The sequence below is a fragment of the Dinoponera quadriceps genome, unplaced genomic scaffold (genome assembly GCF_001313825.1).
Source record: "Dinoponera quadriceps isolate SergipeBrazil2010 unplaced genomic scaffold, ASM131382v1 scaffold71, whole genome shotgun sequence".
Classification (NCBI taxonomy): Eukaryota; Metazoa; Arthropoda; class Insecta; order Hymenoptera; family Formicidae; genus Dinoponera; species Dinoponera quadriceps.
In genome coordinates, this window is record NW_014554274.1 from 580,451 (window position 1) to 591,131 (window position 10,681).

Here is a 10,681-nt window from a genome sequence, read left to right on the forward strand (position 1 = left end):
GGGGGGGGGGGGGGGGGCAACTGTACTCCGGTGCAACGCACGAGTTCGAATAGCGCCTACGTGCGAGAGTAGTGCCGAGAGAACGGCCGAGAGAACTCGATCGTTATTCAACTCTCGAATAAAGCGTGCTCGACGCCGCGAATATTCCCCCGACGGGGACGATCCGAGGGGGGATTTAAATCCCGGGGCTGTGGATCATCGTCGGGGGAGGAAATCGCACGCGACACGTGGTCCCCCGCGTGAAAAATCCTGCCGGCGCCCATGGCCGGAGAATCGGGGACGAGTGCCCTTCCCGAGGACGCGGTATCGGCCGAACGGGTGGGAGAACGACTCCTCCGCGAGGGGCGGGAGGAGTAGGCGAAAGAAGGTGGAAGAAGAGGGCAGCAGGGGAGCCGCCGACGTGGTAGGGGGTTGGTGCGGCGGTGGTACTTTGTACGACAGGGGTGGCGCGCGGGCACAAGCGCCATCTGGCCGTGTTCAGTGCCCGGCCACCCTCGGCACGATTCCGGTGTGACTCGCGCTCGCGATTCCGTATTAACGCGGCTAGTTTCCCCAGCCGAGAGGATTGGGACTCAGTGCACCCCCGTGCCTTAACACAGTGACCAGTGTATGCCTTGAACGCGACGCAAAAAGGTAATTAACCAGAGAGCCACGGCTGCGACGGTCTCGAAATAGAGAGAGAGAGAGAGAGAGGGGGGGAGAGAGAGAGCGACTCGGGCTGGCAGGGGAACGGATGTGGCGAAAGAGCGGAGGTATATAATAAAGGGGAAAGCGCGGAGGTGGCGACGGCGGCAGCGGCGGTCGACGGAAGAGGAGGTGTGGAGAAGGCGGAGCGCGGCTGAGGATGGCGATGATGATGACGACGATGACGACTATGGACGAACGAACGAATGACATTGAGGACGACGACGTCGGTGTTGTGAACGTCGCGCTCAAGGATCGCTCTCTCCTCGACCTCCTCGCGACGGTGCCGAGACGCACGCGAGTCGGATCGATCCGCCCGCCTGCCGCCCCGGTACCGCGATACGTCACGCCACCCGCACTCGGGTGTTACGAGCGGAGGAGCCCCGTGTCCTCTGACGAAGAGGGTGCACATCATCGCCCCGAGTCCGCGCTCTCCGAGGCGCTTTCTCTCCCCCCGGGAGCTCGCAGCTCGACCTCCCGTGTCCGAACGATAATACCGAGGACGACGCGCACGTTGTGGCGACTTCGGAGAAAGAATGAGAGAGGGAGAGAGAAAGAGCACGCATTTCTCTCCGCCTCGTCCACGTCGCTCGATCGCGTCCGTCGGGTCTGCCTCCTGCGCACGATTGATCGTCGGGAATCGGCGTGTTGCGGCGCGGCGAGGGACACGGGACGCGCGCGTCATCGCCGTCCGTCCGTCCGTCTTTACGTATGTACAGTCGGTGGAAGAAAGTTCGCAGCTCTCCTCCACCTCGACGAGGCCTTCAGAGAGCGTCCGGTGTCCACCTCGGTTTCGATACGGTTCGATCGTGCGTTTCAAAACTCGGTGAGAATTACAAAAGTGGGGGGGGCTTCACTAGACATTTGTAGTTCAATTCGTCGACATCTAGTGGATTTGCTCCTTTTTGTAATTTTCTCTACGTTTTGAGGTATACAATCGACCTCCTAGACGCAATTCGGAACGCAGCGGATGTCCAATGAGGGAACTCTACTTCTGGGACAGGTTCCCTCATTGGATCATCGGCTGCGCTCCGAAGTGCGTCGAGAAAGGGTGCTTTCCATTTAGTGGCCACAAGTCGACACAAGTATCATTTTGTCTCTGTTCCATATTCAATGAGCGACGAAGATGGGATGATACTTGCGTTGCTAAATGGAAGGCACTCGAGAGAGCGCTGTCGAAGTCGTATTGAAACCAAGCCAGGGAACATTGGTTGCGTTCGGCGAACACAACGGTTGTACATTACAGTAGAGTAAAAATTATCCGATTGGTGTATACTTCTAGATCTACCAGTCACGTCCATCCCCCAAAAGTCGATCACGCAATCGTTCGCTGAACGTAGCCAACAGAACGCCTTAAGATGTTCCAAAGACCTCTCCGAGACAATGACCACGATTCGGTACAACGTTTCATTTATTTTGCAACTTTCGAAAGTTTTCTAAGCTGAGGATGGATTGTTCTTTTAGATCTCGAGGGATGATCCAATCTCAGCGCAGAAAACTTTCAACAGTTGTGAGATAAATGTTCCGCTGAACGCAGCTAGTAAGATATCTCTGAGACGTTTTGAAGGCATGCGTGTTGTATGGCAAATAGCAAACTCAAGTCTCTACAATAGGTGTTTTAAGCTTCAATAAACTATAAATATGACCAATCACGCTCGATTATTCTCGTCACATTCGACTGTGATTGGTCATTCCTTGAGCGACTAATTTCTGGAAATTGCTCGAAATATATCTAAGTTCTCCCATTGGGCAAGGACACGTTGCGGAAAAGGTGTCGCAGCTTTTCTTCCGCGGACTTATAGCGCTCATATCCTCTCGTGTCCTCTCGATAACGCCGCGAGACAGCCGAACGCGTTCAAAACGCGTCATCGTTCGGACACGATTGGGACGATCGGTCCCCGATGCATGCGCCATGTCGTCGGGTTCCCCGATACGGATGCGTCACAGCGGAGAACGAGCGGCGTTCTGCGAGTTTGATTCTCCCTCGGCGAGATTCGATCGGCCCTTTAATTCTCCCCCCCCCCCCGTGTCCCACCCCGGCGGAATGTAAACGAACGCGTGTCGCGAGGACGATCGACGGCGCTTGGTAATCACCGTCGTCAACGACGGGACTTCCCCAGCCTCGTCCTCGCGAACGAGATGACGGTGTTCGCCTACCTTCCATGTTTTCACGCTGAAACTCGACGTCTCCCCTTTCCCCTCCCTCCCTCACTTGACGATCGAGATCGATACGAAGGCTGCGTCCGGCGGAACGAGGTCCAGCGAGCGTCACTTATTGTCGACTATCGATTAGTATCGATCAATATCAGTATCGATTAGAATCAATTAATACTAGATTAGCCCGGGAAAAGTTATCTTAGTTTTTTTACGTGAATGACCACGAGCCGATCGCTTGATGTGTTTATTCCGCTTCTTAAATATTTTTGTGACGTTTTCTCCTCGTTTTTTCCAAAAAGCATCGAGGTAAATCTACGTTTATAATATCTCGAAATAATAAATCAAGAGCATTCGACAATATGCTATATTTTGTTAACAATGGTGACTTTTAATTGTAAATGTATATGTAAATGATTGTGGTGACTGTTCCCGAGTTAGTTCAGGGAAGTGTAGCTTGTGGAAGATCCCGAAGAATATTTGGATAGCAAGCGCTCGACCGTCGTGTTCTCCGGCCTTCGTCCGAGCTTAAATTAAGCGTGCAGCGCTTAATTTAAGCGGTGTCGAGTAGCAAGTTATTTGCATCGGCTTTCTTTGACGGAAGATAAAGGGCAGGGACGAGCGAGTAATTTGCCACTTAGTTCAGCCCGCCTATCGGTTTCGCATAAATCGAACGTTACCAGTCGCAGCTGCGGAACCGTCGAGTCAAGAAATGAGAGAGAGTTACGTGTTTATCTTCCTTCGGCGCTAGATAATGGAAAAGCTACGATAATGAAGAGCCAGAGCGCGGCTCCTCGGCTCCGTTTTCCGACCGCCGGATCTGCATGAGTTCTCGGCTTAACGCCGGAATTTTACGCAAAATCAGCCGGCCGACGAATCGAACAGCGGCATATATATTTGCCTGATCCACCGGGCGAGAGTTAACACAGAAATTAAGCGGGGAACTCGCTCGGTTAGCTCTCGTCCCCTCCATTACCTTGACTTCACGTAAACTCGATATTACGACGTTAAGAATACATACGAGGGCTGGGCGAAGGGAAAAAGAGAGAGAGAGAGAGAGAAAGAGAGGGGGGCGAGTCAAATATTGCGAACGTTGCTCGTTTATCTTTTTCACTGGCCCTTTCTCGAACAAGATAAGCGAGTTACACCGCTACTCGTCTTCCTACTGTACCAGCTTTATACACAAATTTAGCGGGATGGAGAGTCGAGAGCGGCCTTTAACTCGCTTATCTCTCCCGCTATTCTTTCCCGAACAAGGTAGACTAGTCACTCGCTGCTATTCGACTCGCCTCTCCATTAGCTTTACACAAGAACTGCTAGGAAAAAGCGAGTCGCGAGTAGCGTTTCCAACTCGCATCCTCTTTCTGCAGTTTTCTCTCCGGTAGGACCGGCAAGCGCGATTCTCTCTCTCTCTCTCTCTGTGTGCGTGTGTGTTAACTTTGTACACGAATCTAGCAGAGGGAAGTGAATTTAGCTGTTTTTAACTCGTATTAGTGCTGTCAATATAGCCCGGGTATTTTCGTGCTCGGTTTTATTCAAGCTCGCGGGCATCATCCGGGTAATCAAAAAATTTTTTTAATTGAAACGCATCCGTCCTTCTTCGCAAAAATATGTTTTCCTCATCAATCTGCGCGTAAAAATATTAAGGCGGGGTCAACGAAACGTGAATATTTCGCGCCACATATTCCATATATTTCATCTCTCGGCGTATTCCGATATGTATCAGAATGAAATATCCCGTAAAGTATCTGCTTTCCGTTAACGTTAATATCCCGTAAAGTATCTGCTTTCTGTTAATTTTGCCTTGATATTTCGAGGTATGGAACAACTCTGAGAATAAAAAGGAAACGCACTCGTTGAGCGTTATCATTCTCCAACAGTTAAAAATATTACGCAAATGTGGTATTTTGAGACTTTCGCGATGTGGAGGAATACTTAATTTGGCTTCCGAGTTAGCGTCACGTCTTTCATAAATTTGCTCACGACGTCTCGTGAACATTTCAGTTCGCTTCTTCGAGGTGAAGAAACTCGGAAACAGTTTCAGATGAAGCGAACCTTGGAGAAGTAAGCCGAAATGTTCATGAAACGTTGAAAATCCCATGAAGGACACGGCGCTAATTCGGAGGCCAAATTAAGAATTTCACACGAATATTTCGCGTTCGGCCCTAATCGGATGAAAGTATTCGTATTCTACACACAGTAAACAATTTCGTGTTACAGATAGGGTGCACTTAAATTTTCTTGTTACTTTAACAAGGAATATGTTAACAAGTGAATATGATAATTTAACATATTCCCCATGTTGAAGCAACATATAAATTTAAGTAGACCGTTTGCGACACAAAATTTTTTACTGTGTAGAAAGAAAATAAGAACGAATAACCGCACATAGAAGAAGATTTGTTTGAACAAAATTTCTTTAATTGAATTAATTTAATTTAATTTAATTTAATTTGTCTTTTGGAATTGAGCAAACGAATGTTTGATTCCACGAACAGGATTGTTTGGTTTCTCAGACGATAAATATCTTTAACATATTTCTTTTGCATTTTCATCCAAAACATTACGATGGTTGTCACAAGCAATGAATTATTTGAAAAAAATAATACTATGTTAGAAAGTATTAAAGAACTTCTTTGTTTCTGTGGGACAATATTTAACCCTCTAACGGCAAGATAGATTTTCAGCATATCCAAGAAAGTAGAGTTGAATCCGACCCCATGCTTTGTTTTGTTCATTTTTCATATAATCGATATACAAGATGAATAAAAGAAGTAAATAATAACATGAAACATTCCTTGAAACAAGAGAAACAGCGCGTAAAATAAACGAGGCCGCGAGGTCAATCTGACCCCACCTTGCTGTTAAAGGGTTAACATATAATGAAATAAATTATCTTATCGAAGACGAAATATTATTTCCTCGTGATTAATACGGTTTTCTTTTCGTTTAAACAACCACAATGTACTCTAACAAAACAACATTTTCATTCGAGCAAAATGATATTTGATATTAAATTGTCGTTTACATGTCAAACAAGCCCAAGTCAAACAAACGCGTGTACTGAATCCAAAATAGCCTTTCTTCTCTATACGAATGCTCATGCAGAGTGCTCGAGGTGCAGCCCGAAATTGACACCACTAAACACACACACACACACGGTCCGCTTACTTTCCGTCGAACAGAACCGACGGACGACTCGCTACTCGACTACTACGCATTCACCACCTAATCGCGTGGTCGCTCCTCGGCGATGCTTCGCGCGCGCCGTTCCTCGGATAGCCCGGTGTGCCCGAAATGCAAATACACGTAGACGAGATGTGCATATGTGCATGCGGGCGCGCGCGCACACATGCACAAACCGGCCGATCGATTTTCCGTTCCCGATTCCGCGGTGCCCGCGGCATGCAACGATCGGCGGCGAGCCGAGCACACACACACATGTATGCCGGCGCGCATACACACATGCACATTCATACATGGGGGATTCACGCGGGTTTTCTATGTCGTTTCTCATGTAGGTGTGTCTCTCTCTCTCTCTCTCACGTCCGAGCTGTCGAGAGCTGCTCTAACATCGCGCGATGCGATCGTTGCTAACTGTAGATACGAGCGACCAATGAGTCGCTCGACGCGACTCTCTGCGTCCACGATCGGAGTGCCGGGACGTTGTTGAAGATAGGTACGTAGCAGTTTCTCACACTAACACTGTCTCGCTTTATTCTTCGCTTTTCCGAGCGCTTTGGATTGGAAGCATGCCGCCGAATCGAGGAGACAAGCCGGATTGCGCGCCGCGACAGATTTCGCGGTGAAACGGGCTTGATCGAGGACGTCCCTTCGGTTGATGAGCGGGGACTTCTCTCGCGGGGAATATTTATTTATTTTTCAAACCAGCGAGAGAAAACCCTCCCTCTCTTCTTTTTTTTTTTTTTTATATCGAGAAAGACGCGACGGGCAAGTGTCTGAAACGAGGTTACTCGGGGCTTCCAGTTCGCTCGACGACGAGCGTGGACTTCGCGCGGAGAGTATTTTTATTTATTTCTCTTTATCTTTTTATTATTTCTCATCTACTTTTATTTACTTATTTTCAACGAGGAGGGAAATTCTTCTTTACACCGGAGAAAAACGCAATGCGCGAGGTTTTTGATACGGGGTTACTCGAGGATAACCTTTCGGCCGATAAAGCTTCGCGAAGAATATTTGTTTATTTATTCCTTCACCGGGGAGAAGATCCTTTTTTTGTAGTGGAAAAGACGTGCAAGTGCACCTGAAACGAGGCGAACATGCTTAAGATGCAGGAGGCGAAATCTAAATGCATAATCCAACGAGGCCAGATTGGACCGACATTTGCGTGCGTTCGCCGCGTCGTCCTTTCGTGTCGCCGGCTTAGCGCGAGTTCGCGATCGGTAGAAGAAAAAGAAAAGAAATCTCAACTTCGCACTTCCTCTGATTCGAGTCTCCCAATTTCTCGAGTCCATCGATCGATCGGATTCGGCCGGATATTCGACTCTTGATGAATACGCACTGCAACGGAAGCGTCTTTAAATCGCGATCGAATTACGAATTAAGAGGTCAAGTGTGAAATAACAGGCGGCCGGTAACATTTAACCGCTCTTTATATACCATGTACACTGCACATATCACGTGTGCAGTTAATCGAACGCGAGTTCATGAAAACCGGACTTAATTGCTGCTGGCGCAATCCGGGATTGCTTCGATCGAGAGCGCTATAACTTTCTCCCCTTCCTCTCCCTTACCCTCGTCGCACACACACACACACACACACACATACATCCCTTGTCGTGCCTTTCTCTCTTTCTTTCTTTCTCCCTCTTTCTTTCACGCTGGTTTCTCCGAAATATTCACGACACCACATATAGATATTGTGTTCACACATAATACTGTTTGCTGACTACGTAATCTTAACCCCGGCAAAACATCCCACTGTGTACTTACCCGTAACAACCAAGTATCGGATTAATGTTTCGCGATAGGGTGGATAGATCGACAGATGAAGGCCTGGGGCTTAATGTCGCTAGGATTGAAGTAGCGTTATTAAGTCTAGAATACGTTATAGTAGCGCAGCGTTGCGCAACTCCGGCGACGATAAGGCGAGCTTCATCACTGCATCAGCGAAGATGCTGCTTCTTGTTGACCGTGTATAATCACGAGCTCTATATATCGCTCTGTATCGTCTCTATTTCCGCGCGAAGCTCGAGAATTCAAGTCGACATTTTTCTCCCGTCTTTTTAGGTATCAGTTCTTCGATGTTTAAACTTTAACATTTACACACAGACACATACAAGTGATGTATGTTACCTTATTTCAAGTATTTTCCATAAGTTAACAAAATATCACAAATTCATCGTAATTATCACGAATTTATTTAAAATATATTCTAAATCCTAATAAGTTTGATATATTTAAATCAAGAATATTTTTAATTAAAGCAAAAATTGGATTGCTTATTTAAGTTAACCGAATCTAACTTTCTTCTCTTCTCTCTCGATAAAGTTTTATAATGTTCTTTAAAATGGAATAAATTTTACTTTTGAGTATGTGGTAATACGAACTTTCCCAAAATACATGATGGACGTATTTTAAGACTATCGAAAACAATTTTTTGTTAAGATTGAAGATAACCATATTTAAAAGAAGGAAAGTAAGCTAAGTAATCGTTTTTCTTAGCAATAGAATGATATTTATCTGTGTCTATTTGCATACTTCAGTGCAATCGGATCGATGTCTGTATATTGGATAGATTCTATAATATTTGACCGAACATCGTTTACCTGAAACCGTTAAAAATCCAACCCTTATGCTTGAATTCTCATCTTATAAAGCTCCTTTTTTGAATCGCTAACTAAGAAAATAGTCCGCCTGCGTACTTATTTGAGACCTGAAGTAAGAGCCCGACTCCAGCATAAATTCAACTTATTTGTAATCCTCTAGAATCTGCAAACTTTGCAAAGTTCCGACAGAACACAAGAAAATGCGAGCAAAATTGCAGGTAGAGAGCTCACGTGCGAGGGTTTTTTTTTAGTTAACAGCAGGCTATAATTAATAATCCTCCTTCTCTCGGGGGATGGGGAGTAGTTTTTCGGAGCGCCGGCGTCTCTGGATCGTACAGTTCGCGACCTTAAAAATTGATCGGCAGGTAAATTTAGCGATCCACCAATTATCGTATTTCCATCGTGGGAGGGGCCGTTAAAACGCTAAGTTTTAACGCGAACTTTCATGTATATCCTCTACCGATCTAACCGCGCGGCAGCTACGCTGCGTTCCCACTCCGCCATTAGGCTGGATGTACACACACGAGGGTTTAACTCTAGAGAGAGAGAATAGTTTTCACGGAATAAAACTCCACTAACATTGCATCCACCCGTTGAGTTCCACGTCGGAGAACAAAATCCTCCCGCGAGACATTGTGTTAATCACATAGTCACGGGGAGGATCCCTAACTTTTTTAAGGACTTGATTCCATTAAAAATTTTGTCGCAGCAGAGAGTAATATTATACCTCCGGTATAATTATTCCGTTGCGGCAGCTATGATGCAGCCAAATAATACAATATTAAACAAAATATTAAACATTGCGCCAATTATATTATTTTGTTATAATAATTTAATTATTGTAACAAAATAAAATGACATATTATAACGACAAAGTTAATTAATTAGTAGTAAGTATTGCAAATAAATAATTATATCTGTTATAATAATGATATCATATTGTGAAAATATTACGGATATCATATTTGACTGGCAGCAATTCGGAAATGTACTGCGTTGGACATTGATGAAATATGTTTTAAAACAGTGTTAGAAAGGAAATTCAGCCGTTTTTCCCTTGTCAACACAATGAACTGTTTGTGAACAAGCAAGTGAGTCGAAAAATCAATTTTCTCTCTAATACTGATTTAGAAAAAATAAGTGTCGCGAGTGTACGACCCAGAGTGCAACACGAATCTGTATTTTCATTTATTATAAATTTCTAAGATTTTATCTGCAAAATCCGATTCTGTACAGGATTAGATACGTTCGCAAGGAAAAACTTCACAAATAGTTTGATGAGCGAATACGATTTCTTCGAGTTAAAATATTGGAAAGCGCAGATAGAACAGAAAGTATAGCCCAGCGGCATTTTTATACAATCGATCTTTGGCCTCTGCCGGACCTTATAACGCTGTATCGTGCAACCAAATTCCACGGTTCTCTCGACCATAATACTTGTTATGCAAACCACAATGAACAGACAGCAATATTCCTTTAGTTGAGGTAACTGTATATCAGAATATACTAATAGAGCATTACATATATCATAAGGAATGGTTGTGAGAATTGTGCATAGATGGACATATGTCAACGGTAAATTTTAACACGATATCTATTTACACACGGGAAGAAATATCCGATTGCATTAACCGAAAAGGGAACAATCAGATGCGTTTTGGTTGAAAGAAAGGGGATTTCCGGTTACAAGAACCACATTTGGGTCATAAGAGTGAAAAATTCTGTTTTCCTTCAACCAAAACGCATCCGGTTGTCCCCTTTCTGGTCAATGTAACCAGATTTTCTTTCCCGTGCATTATTTTATTTCACGTACATTCCTTTCATAACCAGAACGTTATTGTAGCAACCATAACAGTTTTCTCCGTGTAGCAAAATAAAATAAACTGACGTTGGGATAGAATTCAGCGAAGTCGAAAGGTATTGTTGCCGACAAATATTGTTATCGATACTTACCCTTCCCATTATCGACACTTATCGTTATTGCCGTAACCGTTGCCGCCGGAAAAAAAAAACATTACAATTTCCGATTTCGAATGCGAGTGGCACGGGGGGGG

General features: G+C 45.2%; 1 protein-coding gene across 1 annotated transcript in view; it reads left to right on the top strand.

Annotated features, from left to right (window-relative positions):
- The first annotated feature begins 499 nt into the window (after window positions 1-499).
- Window positions 500-10,681, top strand: part of LOC106741233 — a 63,974-nt gene continuing 53,792 nt past the window's right edge. The window contains exon 1 of the mRNA XM_014613024.1: window positions 500-633. The gene's annotated coding sequence lies outside the window, so the exon portion shown is untranslated. The remainder of the gene's footprint in view (window positions 634-10,681) is intronic.